We start from the raw sequence: 27,560 nt of genomic DNA on the forward strand, positions 1-27,560 counted from the left end.
TGAAGGGTTACAACCTTGGTTTTTACTAATAATGTGGGTCTTTTTTTTAAATAGCTGAAGTGTCACTTTTTTGCCCAAGCTGGAGTATAGTGGCCTGATCATAGCTCATAGCAGCCTTGACCTCCTGGGCTCAAGCAGTCCTCCCACCTCAGCCTCCTGGGTAGCTATGACTACAGGTACACTGACTCTAATATATATATGTATTGTGTGTATATATATATATATATATATATATATATATATATATATATATATGATCTCGCTATGCTGACCAGGCTGGTCTCACACTCCTGGCCTCAAGGAATCCTCCTGCCTCTGCCTCCCAAAGTGCTGCAATTTACAGGCATGAGCCATCATGCCAGGCCAATGATGTGGATCTTAAGAAATGTGACTATTGGTGGTAACAGTATCCATGTTAGAGGACTATTCCTTTTTGTAATAAATTAGTACGAAAGCAAGCAAGACATCTAATGTCATGCTCACACAGTTGTATTTCTATAATAATTTCTTGAGTAAGAGAGAAAAATGATAGAGTTATAGCTAGCATGCACAACAGTGGGCACATTAATATAATTTATATTTCACAGATATAAAAATCAAACATTTTATAGTAGACCAAATTTAAGAATGGTGGCTATATCTAAATGTGAAGATCAATATGACTTCTTTCTCAGTCTTTTAATGTTGAACTCATCCAATAATGACTGCCAGCCTCAGCTTTCCTTAGAGTAGTATAATGGACTATAAAATTAGTAACACCCCAAACTCCACTCAATCTGAACCAACATTATCAGTGTACATTGAGAGTCACCTCTGTGCACTACTTCCACATTCAAAGTCACAGCCTCAGTCAGTCCTGGAGTTCTGCTTACACTCCTACCTCTCCCTTCCCCTGCACACTTAGCTCATCTTGCCACCAACCCCAACACCCACTTTTATATTACTTTTCTTAATTACTCTGTCCCTTAAAATGAACTTTTATTCTTTTAAAAATAATTATTTCAGCATTTGGAAAGAACAGCACAGAGTATACTTTATGATTTAAGGGGTTTATAAGCAAAATTTTACTTTTAAAACTCAATGCATGAACTATTTGAGCATTCAGTTGCGTTGTGTTCTCAGCTGTGTAGAGAAGGCAAAGATAAATGCCATTTTCATTATTTAATGTGAGTGCTCACATATGATTTAAATAAATATAGGATCTGAAATATTAGTTATATTTTAAGGGATATTTGATATGCAATTTCAGGACATGAGAACCAATGTCTAGCTATGGTAATAACTTGACTTGTCATTTGGTATTAATATGCCTAAAACATGTGTTGTCAAGTTCCATAATAACAATTTTTTTTGCCAGGACTCCACTTCCATCCAGGTCCATGAAAGATGACTTCTATCAATACCATGAAGGAATTAAACCCCTCAAAAGAGACTCAAGTACATTCCCAGGATAACATTTCATATTGGGTCAGAAATATACAGGTAAACTGAATGTAACAGGAGCCACTCTCAGCTAATGAATAAATCTACCAGAAAATTCTGGATTATTTCCCTAACAAATTCACTTCTATGAATAAAGACAGACCTTTAAGCATTTTAAAGAGAGCTGGTTGCAGAGAATAAACTGCCTTAAAAAGATTTCCAGTTGGAGGCTGTTCTATCTGTTTGTCCATTTTTCTTTTCCCCAAACCTGCCTTGCCCGTTGTTCAAGCCATAGCACCTGGTATTACATTTTACCATTAATAAAAGATGAGGCATTTCAAAGAGGTCAGGACAGTGTTTTAATTGCCTATTGCTTCCTAACAAATGTCCTCCAAACTTAGCAGCTTAAAACACTAAGCATTTATTAGCATGCAGTTTATATGGTTTGGGAAACCAGGGATGACTTAAATTGGTGGTCATGACTCAGAGTCTCTCATGGAGTTTCAGTTAAGCTGTTGCTTAAGGTTTCAGTCATCCCATAGCTCAACTGGGGATGGAGATTCTGCATCCAAGATCACCTATACTCATATTGGCAGGCCTTTCTTCCTTGCTGGCTGTTGACTGGAAGTCTCCATTCCTCACTATGTGGTCATGATGGGGCTACTTGGCAGGGCAGTTGGCTTCCTAAGAACAAGGAATCCAAGAGTGAGAAACATGAGAACAAGAGAACACCAAAGACAGAAACTGAAGCCTTTATAATCTAATCTCAGAAGTGAGATACTACCATATGCTTTGGATCACACAGCACCAAACTGTAACATCATGGAGGGTCTATACAAGGTTGTGAGTACCAAAAAGCAGGGATAATTGCGGGTCCTTGCAGTCGTCACCTTGCAGACAGGTGACCACAATCTCCCCTTTGACCCCCAATGATTCCTTTCCCTCACACATGCAATATATATGCATCCTTTCTCCAGGTACCTCAAGTTATCGTTCTATCAAGCATCAGCTCAAATTCTAGAATCTCATCTTCTATGTCAGACCCGTATGTTGGAGAAGGTTGCTAAAGCTCAGAACTCTCAGTAATTCTTCCTGTATCATGAAAGGCACCACATGTTTGCAGCTGAGTCATTTCCTCATTCTGCTTCTTGTCGGTAGAAATTGGAGTGTCTAAAAGTTTTTCATTTTGCACTCTATCGACTCAGTTCAAACTGACTGTTTCTGCATTTATAGTGCTTGTAAAAGCTTTGTGGATGTTCTGTGAATCTTTTTGGGATCTATTTCATCAGCAAAAACAAAATCAGAAACAAAAAACCCACACTCACAAGTATCTCTGTGATAATCCTTTACCTTTAGCTTCTGCTAAGATTGCTGAGGACAGTGCCTTTAAACGTCCTAGAAGCTCATTGTTTCATACAGAAGATACGTGTACACCTTCAATTCCTTTAAAAGATTTTTTGTCTGACCTAATCGTATTCTGTGATACCATGTTTGATCTTTCTGAGGTCTTAAAGAAAGATTTTAGAGTCATACTTTCAGTTTTATCTTCGGATTGTGTTTTGCTATCTGTAGAGGCTAAGACTTTTCAAACCCAAGTTTTAGATATATTTTGTTTCACTGTCCTTCTTGTATTTTATCTATCTCTTCCTACATTTTACTATAAGTACCAAGAAACCAGATGGCAGGTTCAGCATTCTGTTTGGAGATCTCTTTAGTTAGATTATCTTGTTCATTAGGTACCTTTATTATATCCCACATAATTGCAGGCAACAGTCTTGCTAAAATGTCTGTGACTACTTAAAAAGGATGCCTTTTCTTCAGTTTCCAATAGCACTTATCTGACTTTCTAAAGCCCTCATTTACAGCTTTATCAGAGACTACAAGTCTTCTAGTAACATCTTCACTAAGAAACAGGGCTTTTACTAATGCTCTTCTCAAGTTCCACCTCCAAGTTCCAAAGCGCCTCCCACATTTTTAGATTTTTGACACAGCAGTACTCCGCATTCAGGTACTCAAATGTTTGGGTATAAATAGTTTGCTACTGCTGCATAACAAATTACCTCAGAACTTAACAGCTTAAAAATGATAATTTTTTTTTTTAATCTCACAGTTCTGTTTATCCGGAATCTGAATATGAACAGTTTGGCTGTGTGGTTCTGGCTCATCGTCTCCATTGAGTTTGCATTTAAGTTGTTGGCTCCACTGGGCATGGAGAATCAGTTTCTAAGCTTACACACATGGTTGTTGGTAGACCTTGGTTCCTTGCTGACTTGTTTAGAGGCTTCTGTTCCTCACCACATAGGCCTCTCCATAGGGCTATACAACATTGCAAGTTAAGCAAGTACTAGAGTGTGTGTAAAGGAGAGAGTGCTCACAACAGAAGCTGTAGTCTTAGAAGTGACATAGCTTCATTTATGCCATGTGCTGTTTATCACACAGACCAACGCTGGTGTGATTTAGGAGGAAAATTCACAGCACGTCAATGCCAAGAAGCAGTAAAATTTGGGGACCATCTTGAAGGCTTGCTACCACAAGGTGCCAGCCATAGGCAGAGCTCAGGAAGTGAGAGAGATAATATAGAATGATAACATCTCTTTATTAAGAGAGTATTTTGAGTAAGTTAGCCAAAGCTTTACTGGGAAGACACCCAGGAAAGCTTCACCAGAGAGCCATTCTCCACCATGACAATACTCCTGCTAATTCCTCTCATCAAATAAGGGCAATATGGGGATGGTTGCGATAGGAAATCATGAGGTATCCATCTTACAGCCCTGAGTTGGCTCCTCCTGATTTTTTTTTTCTTTCCTAATTTTAAAGAATCTTTAAAGAACGCCCATTTTTCTTCCATTAATAATGTATAAAAGATGTCATTGACATGGTTAAATTCCCAGCATCCTCAGTTCTTTAGAAATAGACTAAACGGCAGGTATCATCACTTAAAAACTGTCTTGATTTGGATTGAGTTTCTGTTGAGAAAGTACATATTTTTTATTTTTATCTTTTAATTCCATGTTTCCATAAAATATACTTGAAGTCAACTCATATATACTCAGCATTAAGAAATGATCTGGAGTAGTCAAGTCAATCAATAATTTTTTAAAGATAGATTGGTGGATGGGTAAGTGGAGGTTAAGGGTGGGTAATAGATTCCTGGAAACTTTCCCTAAGTACACTAATTCAGAGAATTCTTTTTTCTTCTATAATTCCCCAGAGCATATTTACATATACTAGTTCTATTTCTCCACTTTATGTACTACAGTATATCTCTCGATTCACTGATATATACTTACCTAGGACCTACAACTAAAATCTACACCAAAAAAGTGTTAAAGATATATTAATAATGTGGCTTAATTAAAAAATTAAATAAATGTATTGAAGTGTACTTGTTTAAACAGTATTCTAAACAACCGTTTTGATACCCAATTTATCCACAGTTCCATTTATGCACACATAAAATATTGACTCTCCAATTGGTTGACCTGATATAGGACTGCAATTAAAATAGAAAATGACTATTTAAGAACTTGCATATTAATAGGTTTTATGTTTTAAAATAACTCCCTCATCAACTCTCTTTGTATCAAAATTTCAACTTTGCTTTTGAAGTATGGAAGTCTAGTTTTCCAGTTCACTTTAATGCTGGAGATTTCTCAGTTCTGAAGTAGTTCAGGTCTGAATAAGCCTAAGACACTTTCAGATTCCCAATTGAATTTAACTATTTGAAGAAGATATGAAAATAAAATTAATAAATGAAGGGAGGCAGCATAAATATGCTCTATAGCTTTAATCAAGAGAGCAAAGGCTCTCTGAGAGTGGCTAAAGAATTATTTGATATACAGCTTGGTTTGATGTCACAGTGAGCAGTTCGGACAAATCTAAACATAAGTACTTTCCTTATGTCAAAATTATTAAGAACCATTTATACTTTGGAAGTTATTTTTCTGAGATTATCAGTATCTTATTTAATGTGTGTCTCTTTTATCATTTCTTAAAGACAAAGTAAGGACTCTTTTCAAAATAATTCTGATGCCTTGATACCAGAACTCATATTGAATAAAGCTCATATGTTCTCATTCTCGGGGACGTTATAATTATCTATCATATAAGCATGTACATTTTAGTGTCACTGAAGAAGTTTCACTGGACATAATTAACACAAAAACAATTCCATTTTAGTAAGAATTTTTGTTTTCTTTTTTCAATTGAGCACTTTTTTTCTGTTTAATGATTCTCTCTGAAAAAGAAAATTATATAATCACAGTTTTTTTCTTCTTCTCCTTTTAACCCCAGACAACTAAGTTACAGTGATTATGTTGACTGGATTTCAGGATCTGTTATAATTATATATTTGTCTCCTGTGAATGACGATATAAACACTTCCTCTTGCAGTATTGAGGAGTTATTTTCGGTCTTGATAAAATATTGCTCATTTTAACACACTCGATGTTTTACATTTGTGAACTGCCATAGTCCTCATTTTTCTGCAGGTGTTGTTGTTGTTGCACAATGAGTATGGAGATTCTCTTTGTCACTTGCTTGATTAAAATAATGGAAAACATAAAGTTAAAAAATATTCCAATACAATTCATTCATTAACATAGCTTTCTTTTATGAGTATTGTTCTTCCAGTAGCTTCACAAAGAATATTAGTCTGTGTGTTCTCAGAGGTGATTTACAAAACTCAGTAAAGATATGAAAATTATTTTAGAAACTATGTAAATTGAATTTAGGAGGGATGGTAAATCCTATATATGATTTTAAGTAGTACACATATCATGTGAAGTAAGGCTCTTCAATAAATACAGAAATATGAAATTGGATTTTCCAAGAGAGATAAAATTTCTTCTGTTTTTCATGCTGTTTTCTAAATTTGAATTCAGAAAATATTATCATCCTATTTAGAAAAGAGAATTTGGAGATGCATATGAAGTTTTTATTTAGTAGACCAGTTGTGCCATTCATTGGTTCTGGAATTCTTCATATTTTAGGGCAAAGCTAATCTAGTCCTTTTTTTCTGTTTGCACCCAATGGCTAGCTCCACTCTGAAAAAGAAAGTTATCTAAGTGGTTCACTAAGTTCTATTTCTGTCTATGCCTTTTCTATTCCTATATCCGTTGTTACTTTTCTGATGGCAATTGTCACATTGAACTAAAATTCCTCAATACTATGATCTCTGTGGTCTTGAGCTGTCACATGAGTTGTCTCTGTACTCGAACACTCACATTTCTTGATCTCACTTGGGCAATTCCCAATTATAACTCTTAATTGATCAGAAATTTCACAGAGTAAGTGGCATCTAAACGGAATAGCTCTTGTCTGCTTGCTCGCATAGTCCACTACCCTTCCGTGGACCATATCACATTATATTGTATTTTCCTTTTTCTTGATCAAACTTTGTTACTGTACTGGAGGCAATGTGAAAGCAAGTACAATATCTACAATATCTACCATGGCACTAGACATTGCTTTCTTGATACCTCAGAAAAAAAAATCAATAATATTGTTAGCTGCCCTAAAGAACGAGTGAGCAAAGAAAAGATACAGTGAGTTTGAAAATTTAATCTCTGTTTTCTCTTCTTAGATACTTGGATAAGCTCACTGGTTTGTTGGGGTTGGTGTCAGCTAGTTGTCTGTCTCCAAGTCTTTTGTTTCATTCTCTTCCTCCTCCTTGGGAATACAACTGTGATATTATTCAGGGATGAAATGTGCTTATTTTCCCAGTCTGGTCAAGAGATTGTGTTCTGGCTAATGTAATGTTAGCAGAAATGTTGCATGGAATTTCTGTGCAGGTTAAAATTGAAAGGTGCTCTCTCACATAGAGGACCCCTCTTTGCCCCTCTGCTTTTTCTCCACTTCTGTTCTGTGCAGAAGGAAGTTGGCATTAATGACTGGAATTTCAGCATCCATCTTGAAGCATGTAGTGGTCTTGAAAATAGATGAGACACTGGATGGCAGAACAGAAAGATGGCACAGCTTGAGTCCCGGGTATCACTATGAAGTCAACAAGTCAGCTCTGGAGTATGTTCAAACTTACTTTATATGTGTGAAAATAGACTTTAATTCTCTTTCAGCTGATGTTATTTTGCAGTGTTCAATTATGCAATGGAAAACTGAACTTAAACTATTGGTGTGAAATTTTACTGAAATAATCCATATGAAAAGTACTAGTGTGACTTTATATAGAGAGAAGAAAAGAGAGAAAGAAAAAGGAAGACAAAGAGACAAAGTCACTATTCTTTCTTTTGTTATTCTCCAGGAGACAATCAACTAACTTAATGAAGAAGGAAAAGAAATCTTATATAACAAAGTGTGTAGAACGTGAACCTAATCTTTGAGAAAATTCAAGTTGTTACTTATTCTAAACTTACCAAGATGTTAAGAGAAGCTAAACAAATTTTCTTCTGCCTAAAAAGATAACAGAGTAGTGTGATCTTTGTAGAGTTATATCCTACAAGTAACTTAGCGTCACGATATGTAGACCAGGCTTCTTTGAGTGCAGTCATCATAAGCCCAGTGGATGAAGATGGATAAAATCTGAAGGACTGATGCATGAACTATCTAAGTTTCCTGCACCTAGACGTTTAAGGAAGTTTTCAAACAAAGTCTTCTCTGTCTCTGTATATTAAACAGTTAATCAATAAATGCTAAGAGATAGCCCAAAGTTTAGAAGGGCAGCTGTTTTCCCTCATCCAATGGAACTAGGTAGCAAGACACCTGCTTTTTACTTTCTGTCATCTTTATACTTACCAGAAAAATCATGGGCTAATATCAGAATCCCTGCCATTTGCAAGTTGTAGAGGTCCCAGGTGAGTGTGAACTCAGTCTAAGCTTCCACCTTCAAGGTTTGTTCCCTAGTGGAGTGAAAAGAAAAATGTTTATCTCTTGAACACTTATAGTAAGACAATCAAAAGGACTATTGGAAATGTTCCTTTTATTGGAAATGTTTAATAATGGAGGCTTATCATTTTTTGATTGCTATAGTACTAGCTAATAGATTATTGTTCTGAATACACATAATGCATATTTTTGTTAATTCCTTGAAATGCTTATTGATAAATATTTGATTGTTTGTATTAACATCTTGTCCTTGAATTCAAAGGCGCTATTTTCATCACGTCCTCTTATTCTTCTTCAATATGTTAAAATATAAAAAAAAATCCCAGAAAATATCACTAGACTGCCCCCAGTGTTCCTCCAGAGCAGAATGTGTGCCTTAATGAAATTTACATTTCAAGCAACAAACACAGTGTCCAAATCACTGTGGTACTCAAAAATACGCTGACATGATTGTGGAGTACTTAAAACATTTTTGTGTAAATTTGTTACAACATATTAAACTCTAAATTGATATCTTGTTTCTGATGGTTCAGGCTTTTCCAAAGAAATCCACATAGATTTTCCTTCACCTCTCAAATTATCATCCTTAGTCAGTATTGATTAAGTATCTTTCTGAGCTCTGTTACTTTGTACACACTGTGCAAAGCAAGTTCAATCAGCATAGTTTCTTCTCTTAAAGAGCCTTACACCTAAGAGACACCCAGTTCTGAAGGGATCCGAGGCTGCACATGAGTGTTCCATTTTTCATCCCAGAGAAAGGGTATTTGTGAAAAACTGAAGAAGGAGGATGGCACAGAATTGAATGGGAGAAGGTGGGGTCAGCGTTTATCTGGCTTTAGGTCTTTATGCAATTCGAAAATGGGAAAAGACTACAAAAGTAAATGTTTATGTAAAGTGTTAGAGAACATAGTATTGTTTTCTTTGAAAAAAAAAAGTTTAGCTCTGTCTAACTTGGAGGTTTACTATGCTGCTTTGGAAATGGCTGAGCACACAGAGAACATTAGCTGAAGATGCAGTATCACTTTGTCTCTTCATGGCCTTATTTATTATTACAATTACAACTAGTTAAGGTCTTATACTTAGGAATCTCTTCCCCTGTATCAACTTCAGTTAAAACATGTGTGGATAAGAGTAAAAAGCTGTGGATAGAAGAGATAAATTCAAATGCTTTTATAGCACTTCTTTCATGAAATTGAACTCTGTAAAAATCTAAACATTTTAAAGATAATAATGGTGATAATAAGGATGTTAATAATGATGGTGATAATACTGTTTTCAGTCCGTATTTTGGGCATGTACTATTTTAAGCACTTTGTAACAATAATCTTATGTAATCCCACAATAATTCTACAAAATATTTCCAAGTCTCCAAATTAGCTTGACTAGCCATTTTTCTTAAGACATGTATTTTTTCTTCACTGTAAACCCTCAATTAGGCAAAAAGGGTTTTGTGATGGTGTCAGATACAATGATGCCTTGAATTTCCCTTTTCTGTTTGCAGACAATTTATATGACCCTCTCAATAGTTTGTTGTGTTGTTTGCTGATGATTTGATCCCAGAGGAAAGAATAAAATAACAAACAAAAATTTGTCATACATTTTATAGAATTGCTTCTCATGGTACTGAACCACGAAAATTCAATATCAATATTTGAAGTTTTCACAAGCCTACTTAAAGAAAAAAATGACTAAAATACAGAAATAGTAATTAAGTTTTAAACTATTTGTTTTGACAATTATTTCATTGTTTTTCTTATAATAAATTAACTTCTTGTGTCTCCTCTTGTAGGTTATTGAAACCTTGGGATTATTATCATTTCTCATCTTTACATAGTTTGCTTAGTACTCAATACATATATGAAATTGTAGTATTCTTTCTTTTTTTTTTTTTTAACCTACTAATATAATAGCATAGTTTCTACCTGAAAACAATCTTCCTCTAAGGAACAAATTGACAGAAAATAATGAAACTACATAAATAAGAATAAAAAAACAGTTAAATTACAAAATGCCAGGCTGTTATTGCCAGTAGAGTATGAAAATATTTACTGGTGAAAAATAAATATCATAAGTGCATTACAGTGATATACGTATGCTGTTCATAGAATTTGTTCAAAAATATATGCTAGCCTTTAAAAAATGAATATTATGCTAAGTTCTAGAATAAAAATAGCACCATTTGTTGAGTGATGAATATGAGATACGCTAGCAGTGCTTTACATACATTATTTTATTTAACCCTCGTATAAACCAAATTGTTCTAAACATGTTTTTGCTAATATGAACTTTGCTAAATTCCTTGATCTTAATTGTATTCTTTTAAACTGTCCCTTTATGAAATTGCTATAAATTTCTGAGTATAACATGTTCCTTTGGCCTTTCTGAAGACAAATCAAAACGACTGGATGGTGACCAAAGTGAACAGATAGGATATTTATTTTTGTGTTTTGTAATGTATGAACACTTCACTCTTTATACCAAAGAATATGTCATTTGAAATAGAATGTACATTGTTGTTTCTCTCAGATACAGCTTACTTAAGATTCTAAATTCCTAATGCTAATGTTTACGCAACTAAAATTTTTTTATATGAATTTGAAATGGGGCACCAAAGCAGAAATTTATATTTTAGTGTTCATACCTATGATGTTGCTTTCCACCTAACAGATAGCCAACAATTAAAACAAAGCCACTAGTGGAATTTCAAAAAAATATAACAATGTATATGAGAAATAATTATACTGAACTGGTTGTCCAAAATAAAGTAAATTTTAAGATGAGTAATACTTTTTAAAATTTATGCAAATATATTTCTTATTATATGACTATTTGGGCGCCATTGGTTTTACCATAGGTTGGTTACAAAATTAGTTATATTTTTTTCCTTTTCCTATATTCAGACCCCATGGAATGCAATTTTGAATCTCCTCCCATCAAGAGGTAGCATGTTATTTTGTCATCCCTTGTATTTATACTGTCTTTGTGATTTATTCTGGCCAACAGAATGTGTCAGATGCAATGTTGTGGTTTGTGCTTTCTTAGAGTGTGTTGGAACTCTGCCATTGCCATGTAAATACGCTGAAGCTTGTCTGTGGGAAGATGGGACATAAGTAGCCCAGTCACCTCATTGTCCAAGCTGACTGCCATCCCATCTCCAGGCATGCAAGTGAAGTCATACTAGAGCAGTCAGTTCCTGCCAGTGTTGAAGCAACACTGAGCCAAACCAAATCAACCCTGAGGACCTGTGGACTCAGGAGCAATAATGAATACTTACTTTTAAAAGCTACAGATTTTGGGGGTGACACTTTTTACAGCAAGAGCTGAGTAATACAGAATTTATACAAGAAAATGTCTTAACTCATTTAGAAGATAGCAAAAACTGACTTACAAAGAAGCACTATAGCAATCAAAAAATGATGTCTCCATTATTAAGCCTGTCTTGTGCATTTCCAACAGTTGCTTTTGATTGCCTTGCTATAAGTGTTCAAGAAATAAATATTGCTTGTCTCACTCCATTAAGGGAACAAACCATTGAAGGTGGAAGCTCAGACTGAGTTCACACTCACCTGGGACCTGTGAAACTTGCTAAGAATGACAGGGATTCTGATATTAGCTCATGATTTTGCTGGCGAGTATAAAGATGACAGAAAGTAAAAAACAGTGTCTTACTTGTTCCATTGGATAAGGGAAAACAGCTACCTTTCTAAACTTTGGGCTATCTCTTCGTGTTTATTTTATTTTATTTTTTATTTTTATTTTTATTTTATTTTTTTTATTATTATTATTATACTTTAGGTTTTACGGTACATGTGCGCAATGTGCAGGTTAGTTACATATGTATACATGTGCCATGCTGGTGTGCTGCACCCACTAACTCGTCATCTAGCATTAGGTATATCTCCCAATGCTATCCCTTCCCCCTCCCCCCACCCCACAACAGTCCCCGAAGTGTGATGTTCCCCTTCCTGTGTCCATGTGTTCTCATTGTTCAATTCCCACCTATGAGTGAGAATATGCGGTGTTTGGTTTTTTGTTCTTGCGATAGTTTACTGAGAATGATGATTTCCAATTTCATCCATGTCCCTACAAAGGACATGAACTCATCATTTTTTATGGCTGCATAGTATTCCATGGTGTATATGTGCCACATTTTCTTAATCCAGTCTATCATTGTTGGACATTTGGGTTGGTTCCAAGTCTTTGCTATTGTGAATATGCCGCAATAAACATACGTGTGCATGTGTCTTTATAGCAGCATGATTTATAGTCCTTTGGGCATATACCCAGTAATGGGATGGCTGGGTCAAATGGAATTTCTAGTTCTAGATCCCTGAGGAATCGCCACATCTTCATGTTTATTGATTAACTGGTTAACACACAGAGACAGAGAAGACTTTGTTTGAAAACTGCCTTAAACATCTAGGTGTTGCAGTGAATTCAACAGGAGGCTGTCACAGGACAATGGGGCTTCTGCTTGGAGGAAAGGAACATCAAGGTGAAGGAACATCATTTATCAATATATAAGTGTGAAGGCAAAGATGGGAAGTTTCAAGGGAAGGTATTTATCATGAGATATTGTTCTATTAAGCTGGCTTTATTTTGGTTATGTCAAGTGATTGATGTGCAGTAGATGTAATCATTTTGTCGAAAAGATGTTGGCCCGGCAATGTGTCAACTGTTCAGTGTACCATTATTAAACAGCGGCATTCTGATTGACTTCCAAGCCAGAGACTTTCAACCTTCTGTTAATCAGAAATAGGCAATCCAAAAGAAAAACCAAAGCAAAAGGAGTGACAAAAGTACTCAATAGATCTTTAAACTGTCAAAGAAAAGAACCAATTACATTAAATACATCTTATTGTTAAAGAAAAGGTAAAAAAGCAAAAAACACACATACTAAGCAATAATTGAAAAAATAATAAGTTCATTGTTTTGCCACTTTGGGCTATAATTGCCTTCTATTGTTATCTCCCTAAAGGAAGATAATTAATCTTGAAATCATTGATGATTTTAAAATGTAAATTTCTTTGAGTAAATTGAATAGTAGAGTCCATATTTTTTTAAAAAGCTATTCTGATCTTGGACCTTATTGTAACTGAATTTCCTTAATTTGCTGGCATTTAGAGAAAAAAACAATTTTTCACTTTGACATGAATGAGTCTTGAGGAAGAAGGCATTTGTTTTTTGTGTGTTTGTTCGGGGTTTTGAATTTTTTTTTTCTCTTGGAAATGCAAGCTATGACTTGGCTGAATAATGGAAAATATGGAAGGTCGTAAGACTCATTTCAGGGTATATATCCATATCAAAGCAGAATGTAGGCATGGAAAGATCCACAACTGATCAAAAAAAAAAAATACTTTACACTAGAGGAAATTATCTCTGTGACTTTGACTCAGTCTTATAGCATCCTTTGGCCTTTATTCTGTCTGTGGTGAGCATAGGGCCTGGTCTAAGATAAAAAGCAAATGAGAGACTTCCCTTGAACACAAAATTTAAGGGACACCAAATATCCAGCATTCAAAACAAATAACATTTTAATGCAATACATTCTTTTCTTTTTTTAAATTATACTTTAAGTTCTAGGGTACATGTACACAATGTGCAGGTTTGTTACATAGGTGTACACGTGCCATGTTGGTTTGCTGCACCCATCAACTCATCATTTACATTAGGTATTTCTCCTAATGCTATCCCTCCCCCAGCCTCCGACCCCCGACAGGCCCTGGTGTGTGATGTTCCCCATCCTGTGTCCTTGTGTTCTCATTGTTCAACTCCCACTTATGAGAGAGAACATGTGGTGCTTGGTTTTCTGTCCTTGTGATAGTTTGCTGAGAATGATGGTTTCCAGCGTCATCCATGTCCCTGCAAAGGATATGAACTCATCCTTTTTTATGGCTGCATAGCATTCCATGGTATATATGTGCCACATTTTCTTAATCCAGTCTATCATTGATGGACATTTGGGTTGATTCTAAGTCTTTGCTATTGTGAATATTGCTTCAATAAACATACTTGTGCATGTGTCTTTACAGTAGCATCATTTATAATCCTTTGGGTATATACCCAGTCATGGGATCACTGGGCCAAATGGTATTTGTAGTTCTAGATCCTTGAGGAATCGCCACACTGTCTTCCACAATGGGTGAACTAGTTTACAGTCCCATCAACAGTATAAAAGTGTTCCTATTTCTCCACATCCTCTCCAGCACCTGTTGTTTCCTGACTTTTTAATGCTCGCCATTCTAACTGGTGTGAGATGGTATCTCGTTGTGGTTTTGATTTGCATTTCTCTGGTGACCAGTGATGATGAGCATTTTTTCATATGTCTGTTGGCTGCATAAATGTCTGCTTTTGAGAAGTGTCTGTTCATATCCTTTGCCCACTTTTTAATGTGGTTGTTTGTTTTTTTCTTGTAAGTTTGTTTAAGTTCTTTGTAGATTCTGAATATTAGCCGTTTGTCAGATGGGTAGATTGCAAAAATTTTCTCCCATTCTGTAGGTTGCCTGTTCACTCTGATGATAGTTTCTTTTGCTGTGCAGAAGCTCTTTAGTTTAATTAGATCCCATTTGTCAATTTTGGCTTTTGTTGCCATTGCTTTTGGTATTTTAGTCATGAAGTCTTTGCCCATGCCTACGTCCTGAATGGTAATGCCTAGGTTTTCTTCTAGGGTTTTTATGGTGTTAGGTCTTATATTTAAGTCGTTAATCCATCTCGAGTTGATTTTTGCATATGGTTTAAGGAAGGGATCCAGTTTCAGCTTTCTACATATGGCTAGCGAGTTTTCCCAGCACCAATGTCCATTAATAATAGACTGGATTAAGAAAATATGGTACATGTACACCGTTTATTAAATAGGAAATCCTTTCCCAATTTCTTGTTTTTGTCAGGTTTGTCTAATGGATCAAAGTCCATGATTAACACAGTATCAAAATTGGTTTGTTTGTTTGTTCGTTGCAGACAGGGTTTCACTCTGTCACCCAGGCTGGAGTGCAATGGCACAATGTCGGCTGACTGCAACCTCTGCCTCCCAAGCTCTAGTAATCCTCCCACCTCAGCCTGTCAGGTATCTAGAAGTACAGGTGTGCACCACCATTTCTGGCTTATTTTTTTTATTTTTTGTAGAGATGGCATCTCACTAGGTTACCCAGGCTGGTCTTAATCTCCTGAGCTCAAGCAATCCTCATACCTCAGGGTCCCAAAGTGCTGGGATTACAGGTGTGAGCCACTGTGCCCAGCTATCAAAAATTTTAAAAGACAGGATCAGTATTATTGAATTTTCCTTTTGCTTCAGGAAATGTCCACACCAAATTTTGTGGATAACTTTGTAGCTCAACATATTTTCACCAAAAAAACACAGTCCTTGAAATGAACACTCAGATCAAGAAACAGAGCATAACCAATATGTCCAGAACCTCCTGATGTGTTTTCTCAGTCACTCCTACTCTTTACTCAAGAGTTACCAAAATCTTGCCTTTTAACATTATCAGTTTCACCTATTTTTGCAATTTAAATAATTAAAATCATACAGGGTGTTCTCTTTTGTCTGGCTTCTTTTGTTCAATATTATGTTTCTGAGATTCAGCCATATTTTTGTGCATTTATAGAAGGCATAGTCTCCTTGCTGTATAATGTTCCATTGTGTGCATATATCAGACTTTATTCACTTTATGACTGATGGACATTTGAGTAGAAAAAAACAAAAACCAAACAAAATCAAAACGATGTTTATGAGCGTTGTTTTCCTTTGTCTCCTTTTTTTGTAACAGCACCTCAGTTGTCATTTGGGAATCTTCCACTCTTACATTCTATATTGTGCTAGTGAGACTCCTATAATAATTCCCTTCCTCCATCTCCCAACTATGGTGAGTTCAAGACCTAAACTAAAACAATTCCTACAATTAATTGTTAACATAATGACACACAGCAGATGTCCCAATGCTATAAAGAGATTGTGCATTAGTACTTGTTACAGATATATTTCAACGTGTGATTAGTTTTCTCTTCCCAGGTATTCAGGTGTTGTATTAGTCCATTTTCACACTGTTATAAACGACTACCTGAGACTGGGTAATTTACAAATAAAAAAGGTTTGATTGACTCAGTTCCACAGGCTTAACAGGAAGTATGCTTGGAAGGCCTCAGGAAACTTACAATCATGGCAGAAAAGGAAGAGGAAGCAAGCACTTCTTTACCATAATGGAGTAGGAGAGAGTGAGTTCACTAAGGAGGAAGTGCCGCACACTTTCAAACAACCAGATCTTATGAGAACTCACTCACTATCAAGAGACCAACAATGGGGAAGTCCACCCCTATAATTCAATGATTTCTCACCAGCCCCCTCCCCTGACACGTGGAGATTATAATTTGAGATGAGATTTGAGTGGGGACACAGAGCCAAACCATTTCAAGTGTTCAGCTTTACATTTGATTCTGTGAGTTACCCAGTGACCTTTCAATCAATTGCTTGAAAAGATTAAGCTAGCCAAATTATGTTTTTGTTTCTTGCATCAAAAAGAACCTTGACAAAGAGAGAGAAGTTAAAGCAATTCACACGGGAGGAAAGAGACAGTAACCTGAATAATCATACAAAGTAGAAAATGTAAACCTGTGTTACTTTGTATATTAGTTCATTTCCACTCTGCTGATAAAGACATACCTGAGACTGAGAGTAAGCAATTTACAAAAGAAAGAGGTTTAATTGGACTTAAGTTCCATGTGGCTGAGGAGGCCTCACAATCATGGTGGAAGGCAAGGAAGAGCAAGTCACATCCTATGCAAATGGCGGCAGGCAAAGAGAGAGCTTGTGCAGGGGAACTCCTCTTTATAAAACCATCAGATCTCGTGAGACTTATTCACTATAGTGAGGACAGCAGAGAAAAGACATGCACGCCCCCATGATTCAGTTACCTCCCATTGGGTCCCTCCCACAACACAAGAGGGGAATTCAAGAATGAGATTAGGGTGGAGACACAGCCAAACCATAACATTCTTCCCCGGACCCTCCCAAATCTCATGGCCTCACATTTCAAAACCAATCTTGCCTTCCCAACAGTCCCCCAAAAGCCTTAACTTATTTCAGCATTAACTCAAAAGTATACAGTCCAAAGTCTCATCTGAGAGAAGGCAAGTCCCTTCTGCCTATGAGCCTGTAAAATCAAAAGCAAGTTAGTTACTTCCTAGACACTACAGGCATTGGGTAAATACAGTCATTCCAAACATGAGAAACTGGCCAAAACAAAAGGGCTGTAGGCCTTATGCAAGTCCAAAATCCAGTGAGGCAGTCAATCTTAAAGCTCCAAAATGATCTCCTTTGACTCCACGTCTCATATCCTGTTCATGCTGATGCAAGAGGTGGGTTCCCATAGTCTTGGGCAGCTCCACCCCTGTGGCTTTGCAGGGTACAGACTCCCTCCTGGCTGCCTTCATGGGCTCGTGTTGAGTGTCTGAGGCTTTTCCAGGAGCACGGTGCAAGCTGTCAGTGGATCTACCATTCTGGGGTCTGGAGGACTGTGGCCCTCTTCTCACAGCTTCACTAGGTGATGCCCCGGTAGAGACTCTGTGTGGGAGCACCATCCCACATTTCTCTTCTGCACTGCCCTAGCAGGGGCTCTCCATGAGGACCCTGTCCCTAGAGCAAATTTCTGCCTGAGCATCTAGGCATTTCCATACATCTCCTGAAATTTAGGTGGAGGTTCCCAAATCTCAGTTCTTGACTTCTGTGCACTCTGAGGCTCAATACCATGTGGAAGCTTCCAAGGCTTGGGGCTTCCATCCTCTGAAGCCATGTCCCGAGCTGTACCTCAGCCCCTTTTAGTCAATGCTGGAGTGGCTGGGATGCAGAACACCAAGTCCCAGCACAGGGACCTTGGACTGGGCCCATGAAACCATTTTTCTTTCTAGGCCTCCGGGCATGTGATGGGAGGGGCTGCTGTGAAGACCTCTGACCTGCCCTGAAGACATTTTCCCCATTGTCTTGGGGATTAACACTGCGCTCCTCGTTACTTATGCAAATTTCTGCAGCCAGCTTGAATTTCTCCTCAGAAAATGGAATTTTCTTTTCTATTGTATTGTGAGGCTGCAAATTTTCCAAACTTTTATGCTCTGTGTTCCTTTTAAAACTGAATGCCGTCTGGGCGTGGTGACTTACGGTGGCTCACGCCTGTAATCCCAGCACTTTGGGAGGCCGAGGTGGGCGGGTCATGAGGTCAGGAGATTGAGACCATCCTGACTAACACGGTGAAACCTCATCTCTACTAAAAATACAAAAAAAATTAACCTGGCGTGGTGGCGGGCGCCTGTAGTCCCAGCTACTTGGGAGGCTGAGGCAGGAGAATGGCATAAAACCGGGAGGCGGAGCTTGCAGTGACCCGAGATCGCGCCACTGCACTCCACCCTGGGCAACAGAGTGAGACTCTGTCTCAAATAAATAAATAAATAAATAAATAAATAAATAAATAAAGCCTTTAACAGCACCCAAGTCACCTCTTGAATGCTTTGCTGCTTAGAAATTTCTTCTGCCAGATACCCTAAATCATCTCTCTCAAGTTCAAAGTTCCACAGATCTCTAGGGCAGGGGCAAAATGCCTCCAGTCTCTTTGCTAAAACATAACAAGAGTCACCTTTGCTCCAGTTTCCAATTAGTTCCTCATCTCTTTCTGAGACCACCTTCGCCTGGAATTCTTTGTCCGTATCATTTTCAGCATTTTGGTCAAAACCATTCAACAAGTCTCTAGGGAGTTCCAAACTTTCCCAAATTTCCCTATCTTCCTCTGAGCCCTCCAAACTGTTCCAACGTCTGCCTGTTACCCAGTTCCAAAGTCACTTTCAGATTTTTGGGTATCTTTTCAGCAGTGCCCCACTCCACCGGTATCAATTTACTGTATTAGTTTGTTTTTATGCTGCTGATAAAGACATACTCAAGATTGGGCAATTTACAAAAGAAAAAGTTTTAATTGGACTCACAGTTCCACATGCTTGGGGATGCCTCACAATCATAGTGGAAGGCAAGGAGGAGCAAGTCACATCCTACATGGATGTCAGCAGGCAAAGAGAGAGCGCTTGTGCTGGCTAACTCCTGTTTATAAAACCATCAAATCTGGTGAGACTTACTAACTATCATGATAACAGCATGGAAAAAACTTGCCCTGGGTCCCTCCCACAGCAGGTGGGAATTCAAAATGAGATTAGGGTGAGGACAGGGCCAAACCACATCACCTTGTATGTAGAAAGTTTTAAAAATCCCCTTAGAATGTGCCACACTATGAATTAAAAGTATTTTAAAAATCCAGCAAACATTTATGATTTAAATGGAATTTTAATCATCATGGCTGACATCTTGTCTTTGGAGGCTTTGGAAAATGATGACCATGACTTTTTCAAAAGTCTACCCAGATGTTTTATAATATATATTTCAGCCTTACACAAACAATGCAATATGCAGTGTCCTGCCACTGGCCTCTCCTTAGGGACTACAGTATCTGGTAATAGAGCTAGGCTTTAGTGTGGTTTTCCCAGAAACCTGTCTAAAACATGATTGGGCATGACTTTAAGGGAGCACAAAGCATGAAATGTTTGTTGGTAGCAGCATGGAAAACAATCTATGTCATATTTAGTTTTCTGTTCCTAAAGATTTGGAAACATTTTTTCAGTCTTTAAAGAGAAACACAATAGTTCACCATGAAATGTTGCAAAAGAAGTTGTCAATCTAATGAGACTCAAAGTCACTCATTTCTTCTGAATACATGGAAAAAAAGTAATCTATTATTTTGATAGGTAAACATTCCCATATTTTTTTCTGCTTACATATTTTTCAGCTGTTAGATAAATCATATAGGCCTGATAACTGAAACCTTTCCTATGGCATAATATTATCTGAGAAGCTGTCAAGCATAAGAACATATATAAAAATCATGAAGATTGTCACTGTGAATCTGCTCCACTTCATCTCTGTTCTTTTGGGTAGAAGAAAAGGCTACTTGCTATAAACCATATGTGCTAGTATGGCATTTTGCAATAAATAGCTCAATATTCAAAGGTAGATATTTTGTAGTCAATTTTAGAATGGACTTTAAACATTTAAATGTAGAAGTGAAAAAAATGGAATGTGTTATCTATTTTTCTCTACTTAAAACAGGTTGGATAATTTTGAAACATCTGTCAGCCTTCTTAAATCATTTCAAAGCTAGTCTCTGCTTGCAAGGAAAGCGTAGGATGCTGGCTAATTTTAATACCATCACTTAATATTCATTCTACCAATAAATAATGGGCCAAAACTATTTAGACATTAATTTGGAATTTCCAGATACAGAATCAGTTGATTTCATCTAGATGCTTAAAGTGTATCAATTTATCTAATTTTCATGCTAAAGTGCCCAAGGAAACTCTTATGATTGTTTGCTAATAAACTCAGCATTTTAATTGAGATTGAGTTTGATTTCAATAAAAAAATGTGAGATCTGAGTTCAAATATTAGTTCGGTGGCTGTGACACCTTGGGAAAGTCAGTCACTCTCACTAAGCACTTATCTTCATATTTGATCCTAGGGAATACAACAGTACCTATAGGGTAGATGTGAAGATTAAATGAGATAATATATGTACAGTGACTGGAAGATGAATGAGGCTTTACATGCTTTTGTGTTATGCTCCCTCCAATCTCAAAACCTTTACATTTACTATTTCCTCAGTCTAAAATGCCCCCTATTCCTCCTTACTTTTCATATAGAGACCGTCTTTTGATTCTAATTGCTTCTGAAATGCCCTGAGCTTCCAGACCGCATCTGGTTCTCATACTGTGCACATTCGTATCTGCCTCGATTTCTCATAGTCATTGATCAGGTAATCACATGCCTATTTCTCATAGGCATTGATTAGAAAATCACATGTAATTTGTTTAACTTAAATCAACTATAAACTCTTGGATCATTGGACCCATATCTGTTCATTTTGTTTCCCATTAGATCACAGAATTGAATTCAGCAAATGGCACATGGTGAAGGTATAGCCTCTTCCTTAAGAGGCTTCTCCTCCCCTAAAGACCAAAATCCCCTCTGCTAGTTCTACTTTTTATTAGCAGAATGGTAGCAGTGATCTAGACAGCAAAGGATTCAGATCTCCTAAACAATCCCTGGGTGGAGATAGTTTACCCAAATCATAGGTAGCTCTACAAAGTTAGCCTCTTGGTCCTCAGCTTTAGACTTTGGTATGTTGGGTGGATTTTCTTCTGTTCTTTCGGGAAAGTGGTCAAGTAACCCATGCTTTTTTAATTCACTGCAATTATGTCTTAACTACGAATTAAAACAATCACTCATTTTTTAAGGTTTCTCCAAAAACCTCATTTTGTAATTCCAGCCATATCAATGATTGCTGTCCACAATCTAGGCTTTTTACATTTAACCTCATGAGCTATCTTGTTGGAGACAAGGGAGCGAGAGAAGTTATTATCTATCAAATGACTGTATTATTAAGGCATGTATTCCTAACCATTTCCAAATAATTGAAAAATTCTCAAAGCATCTAAATAGATAGTTCTAATAAGATGATATTAATAGTTACAGAGTTAACAGAGTGACAGGTCTAATGTTACCCCCAGAGTCTGGATGAACTACCAACCAATCTCAAACCTATCTAATTCCAAAAGCTCCTCACAAGCTCCACAATAGATGACAGTATTGGTTGAAATTAGTACTTTTATGTTTTCCATTTGTCTTTTAGCACAGAAAAGACTACTGAGAGAAAGCTTCATATTTCTCAGTCCATGATTATGATTATGCTACTAGTATGGCATCTGATAATTAGCTTTTCAATCAGTGTTAGGAATTGAATATCATTGCTGAATTTAACCAGAAAAATAGACAAAGTCTCTGCTTTTCATCCTGGAGTTTACTTTCTATTGGGGGAGCATATTTTTATATTTATTATTTTAATTATAATTTTTTTTTTGAGATGGAGTCTCACTTTGTTACTAGGCTGGAGTGCAATGGCACCATCTCGGCTCACTACAACCTCTGCCTCCTGGGTTCAAGTGATTATCCAGCCTCAACCTCCGTAGTAGCTGGGACTACAGGCGTGCACCACCACATCCAGCTAATTTTTGTATTTTTAGTAGAGACGGGGTTTCACCATGTTGGCCAGGCTGGTCTCGAACTCCTGACCTTGTGATCTGCCCACCTCAGCCTCCCAAAGTGCTGGGATTACAGGCGTGAGCCACTGCACCTGGCCTATGATATTATTTTTAAAAGAAAAAAATCAGTATCCATGAGAGCACATAGAAAGTATCTAACCTGGTCTGAGAGAAGGAATGATTTTTGTGGTGATGGGATATTTAAGATGAGCCTCATGCCACTCTCTAGAGAGGAAGCTTGGCGAAAGTTTTCTCTCCCTTTTCCCTCTTTCATAAATTACAGAGATCTAGGGTGGGAAGGAGTTTGGCCTATATGAAATGATCAGATAGTTGATGCCAACAGGACGAATAAAAACAGTATCACAGGAGAAATAGTCATGGGCTAAACCAAACAGTGCACCTAAGCCTTAATTTTCTCATCTGTTATATGAGAATAATTTTCTCATCTGGAGCTAATGATGATTCCCTACATATCTGACAAAATTGCCAGAAACCAGTAACACTCTCCATTAAAATTAAATGCATAAAATTAAATTTCATATATAAAATGCTAAACATCTACATTATGTAATATCATATACATATACATGAGTTATATAATGTTAGAACAATGCATAATACAACTATGCAAATAGGAAATGCATCTCTGTGAAGCCCATGCTCTCGATACATGGAATGAAACTCAAATTTTTCACTGGGAGAGTCCCTGATAAAGGGAAACTTAACATTCATACCATAACTCAGAAGCTGGTACTATAACAAGATTTTGAGCAGGGTTTATTTCAGACCAATTTGAACTATTGAGTACATACCAATAAGAATGCCAGCATTCATTACATTTGGAGAGACAGATGGTTTGGACTGAGACAACCAATTAATGTAAAATGTGTTCTTTGTTGGCACTTACCACAAAGGAGGATCTTTTTTTGAAATACCTTCTTCTTAAAGTTTATTCTATTTTCAGACGAATGCGTCTTTATGTAGAAAGTCAGACTACTTAAGGCATCTATAGGCAACATTTTACCTACTTTTTATGACATCTATAGAAAAAGCTAATTCATATTAGTTATTGCTTTTTTTTATTTTAAAGAATGTAAAATAAGCTATTCACTTGAAATATTCTGATGTTCCATTAATCACATTTTTCATCCGGTAGGAAAGTATAAGGAAATTGCTTTTCCAAAGATTGCTCAATGAGGTCATTTCCTGCCTTCCTAAGAAACTTTCGTTAAATTGTGTAGGTGTCAGGGGATGTAAAAATTACTCTGAATTGTTTGCAAAAAAAAGAAAACACAAGTATACCCTTTATTTATGATACATATCCTTTAGGTCCTGGCTGTTTAGTTAAAGCACAGGAAACATTTTTATACTTCAAAATGTTCTAAGAGATATTTGCCAAATGTTCTATTATTCAAGAGTTATTGATGCTCAAGTTCACACAGACCATGTCACTTTACTCCCTTTCCCAGGTCAAAGCCCATGCAAAGAAAAACATGTCTGCCTGGGATGATAAATGATGAATAGGAGGTAGAACTAGGGCATTATTTTGGTATCATTATTGTGCATTAGACCATGAAAGCTAGAGTTCAGAGATTATACATTATGTTCTGAGCCAAAGTGAAATGAGAAATAAATTTTTTGAAATGTGGAAAGCAAATGTGACAACTTATTTTCATATAGCTTATCAACTTTTAAATGTTTTATTTTCTGTATATTTATAATATACAGAATATATTAGTGCAGAAGTCCTTGTATATTATTTGCAAATAAAAATGCATAAATTGGGGATACATGCTTACATATTTTACTGATGAGTACCTGCTAAAAAATGTTTAGATTGTTTACCATCTAGGCAATGGTAAACCAATCAAGTACATTAAACCTGAGATATTGCTTTTAGAAAATTAAAAAAAAAAAAGGCAGGAGAAGAGGAAAAGAAAGAAGAGTAGGAAGGAATAATCACAATGCACATCACATAAAAATACATGTACATAGATTAATAAAATTGTCATGTATCCAAAAATAATCAATAAATGGACTTTTAGCATATCAATTTCATAAACTGGAACAAAGATACTATTTAAAGCAAGAGGAAGTCAGCTTGGTTTTATACCTAGAAGTGACATAGACACTTGTGAAAAGTCATCTATGCCTCTGATTTCATTGTTGTGATCTATTATGTGTTTTGTTTCTGCAGGTTTTTATAGTTGTTAATGTGCAATACTAGAATATTATGTCTCAAAAATACAAGAGAGGTGAGGATGTAAAAAGTGCAAATAAGAGTAGCATCGAATTATTACAGAAATAAAGGTAGAAATGTAGGTGGTTAATGCAATAATTAACTCAAAATGGTGTGATTAATTTTATCTATGATTATGGCACAAATTTTTCAATAGAAAAACAATTGATGGAGGAAAAGAAATTTGTACAAAATATGAATAGTCCTATGCTTAAATTGTAAAAAATAGTATTTCTGGGGAGTAGAAATTTTTTCTCTTCATCTTCTGATTTCAGAAATTATCAATGTACACATTTTTTTGGACAACATAAAAGAACAGGGTGCATCCAGGTCATGCAGTTTCCAAGAAAATATAAATTTCATGGCCAGAACATGAAATTATAATTCAAATGAAGACCAATCTGTCTGATTCCAAAGCTTGCCACTAACAAGCTGTTAGACAAGAAGAAACTATTTAAACTCTCTGGTCTCTAGGTCCATTATCCACTATATGAGAATAATAAAACCAAGTTAAGAGCACTTCAAATGATTCATATAGAGTCCCTAGCTTGTGGTGTAAGGGAGTCTTCAACAAATGACAACTATTATTGAAAAATGTCTTCTAATCTCTAATCATAACAATCAGTCACCATAATAAAAATATTAGGCAGAGAGATATTTCACAACATCTCACACTTAGTAAGGTACAGAATTATTGTTACCTTTTTTGCCTCCTTTTTACTTAATTCCATTAATTTTAATAGGAAATGCAGAAGAAACGCTTTTATAAGGGAAAAAAGAGAGCAGTTATTATACATTTGTGTATTCTTTTAATTAAAAAAATTGTGGGTACATAGTAGGTGTATATATTTATAAGATACATGACATATTTTGATACAGGCATACCATGCTTAATAATCACAACAGGGTAAATGGGGTATACATTGCCTCAAGCACTTATGCTTTCTTTGGGTTACAAACAACCCAATTATATTATTTTAATTATTTTTAAATGTACAATAAATTATTGTTCCCTGTAGTCATCCTGTTGTGCAGTGAAACACTAGATCTTATTCATTCTATGCAACTATATTTTTGTACCATTAACCATTCCTACTTCCCCTCCCCCAACCCAATACTCTCCCCAGCACTGAGAAAAAAAATCTTTGCCCAGTCTAATGTCTTGGAGAGATTGATTCCCGAATGTTTTTTTTTTTTTTTTAAAGTAATTCCATAGTTTTTGTTCTTAGATTTGAGTTTTTAATCAATTTTAATTTAATTTTTTGTTTTTTTTTTTTTTGAGATGGAGTCTGGCTTTGCCACCCAGCCTGGAGTGCAGTGGTGCCATCTCGGCTCACTACAAGCTCCGCCTCCTGGGTTCAAGCGATTCTCCTGCTTCAGCCTCCCGAGTGGCGCCCGCCACCGCACCTGGCTGATTTTTGTGTTTTTAGTGGAGACGGGGTTTCTCCATGTTGGTCAGGCTGATCTTGAACTCCTGACCTCAGATGATCTGCCCACTTTGGCCTCCCGAAGTGCTAGGATTACAGGCGTGAGCCAACACGCTGGGCTGATTTGATTTCTTATATGGCTAGAGATAGGAGTCCAATATCATTCTTCTGCATATTAATATCCAGTTTTCTCAGCACCATTGATTGAAGAGACTGTCCTTTCTCCAATGTATGTTCTTGGCACATGATATGGTTTGGCTGTATTCCCACTCAAATCTTATCTTGAATTGTAGTTCCCATAATCTCCACGTGTGATGAGAGGGACCCGGTGCGAGGTAATTGAATCGTGGGGATGGTTTTCTCCATGCTATTCTTGTGATAGTAAGTTCTCAAGAGACTTAATGGTAAAAATAAGGGGCTTACCCTTCACTTGGATCTCATTCTTCTCCTTCCTGCTACCACGTAAAGACGGATGTGTTTGCTTGCCCTTCCACCATGATTGTAATTTCTTGAGGCCTCCCCAGACCTGCGGAACTGTGAGTCGATTAAAACGTCTTTCCTTTATAACGTACCCAGTCTCGCGCAGTCCTTTATAGCCGTTTGAGAATGGACTAATACAGCACCTTTGTGAAAAATGAGTTCACTGTAAATGTATGGATTGGTTTCTGGGTTGTCTGTTCTGTTCCGTTGGCCATGTGTCTGTTTGTATGCCAGTAACATACTATTTTGGTTACTATAGCTCCGTAGTGTGATTTGAAGTCAGGTAACATGATTCCTCCGGTTTTATTCTTTTTCCTTAGGACAGTTTTGACTATTCTGGGTCTATTCCGATTCCAGAATATAAACTTAAAGGGTTAAGTTTATATTTATATTTGTATTTAAATATAAATATAATATATATTATAATATATAAATTAAATATAAATATAATATATAATATATAAATATTATATTTAAATATAAATATAAACTTTAGGATTGTTTTTTCTTTCCGTGAAGAATGTCATTGCTTTGGGTAGTATGGGCATTTTAATAATATTGACTCTTTCAATCCATAAACATGGAATATCTTTCCATTTTTGGTGTCTAGTTCAATTTCTTTCACCAGTGTTTTATTGTTTTCATTGCAGGTTCTTCATTTATTTGGTTAAGTTTTTTCCTAGGTATTTAATTTTATTTGTATCTATTATCAGTGGAATTACTTTCCTGGTTTCTTTTTCAGATTGTTTGCTCTGGGCATACAGAAATGCTACTGATTTCTGTATGTTGATTTTGTATCCTGCAACTTTACTGAATTTGTTTATCAGTTCTAATAATTTTTCGGTGGAGTCTTTCAGGTTTTTCCAAATATAAGATCATATCATCTGCAAACAAGGAAAATTTGACTTTTTCTTTTTCAATTTGGATGCCTTTTATTTCTTTCTCTTGTTTGATTGTTCTAATTAGGACTATGTTAAATCACAGTGATGAAAGTGGGAATCTTTGTCATGTTCCAGATCTTAGACAAAAGG

General features: G+C 36.3%; 1 long non-coding RNA gene across 1 annotated transcript; it reads right to left on the minus strand.

Moving 5' to 3' along the window:
- Positions 1-1,757: 1,757 nt before the first annotated feature.
- On the minus strand, positions 1,758-26,633 carry LOC129015807 (uncharacterized). The gene is made up of 3 exons (XR_008494671.2): positions 26,473-26,633; positions 8,173-8,276; positions 1,758-2,106 (listed from the first exon to the last, which is right to left on the minus strand). It is a non-coding gene; the product is annotated as an uncharacterized LOC129015807 (long non-coding RNA).
- Between the last annotated feature and the right edge of the window lie 927 nt (positions 26,634-27,560).

This window comes from Pongo pygmaeus, chromosome 18 (assembly GCF_028885625.2).
Source record: "Pongo pygmaeus isolate AG05252 chromosome 18, NHGRI_mPonPyg2-v2.0_pri, whole genome shotgun sequence".
Classification (NCBI taxonomy): domain Eukaryota; kingdom Metazoa; phylum Chordata; class Mammalia; order Primates; family Hominidae; genus Pongo; species Pongo pygmaeus.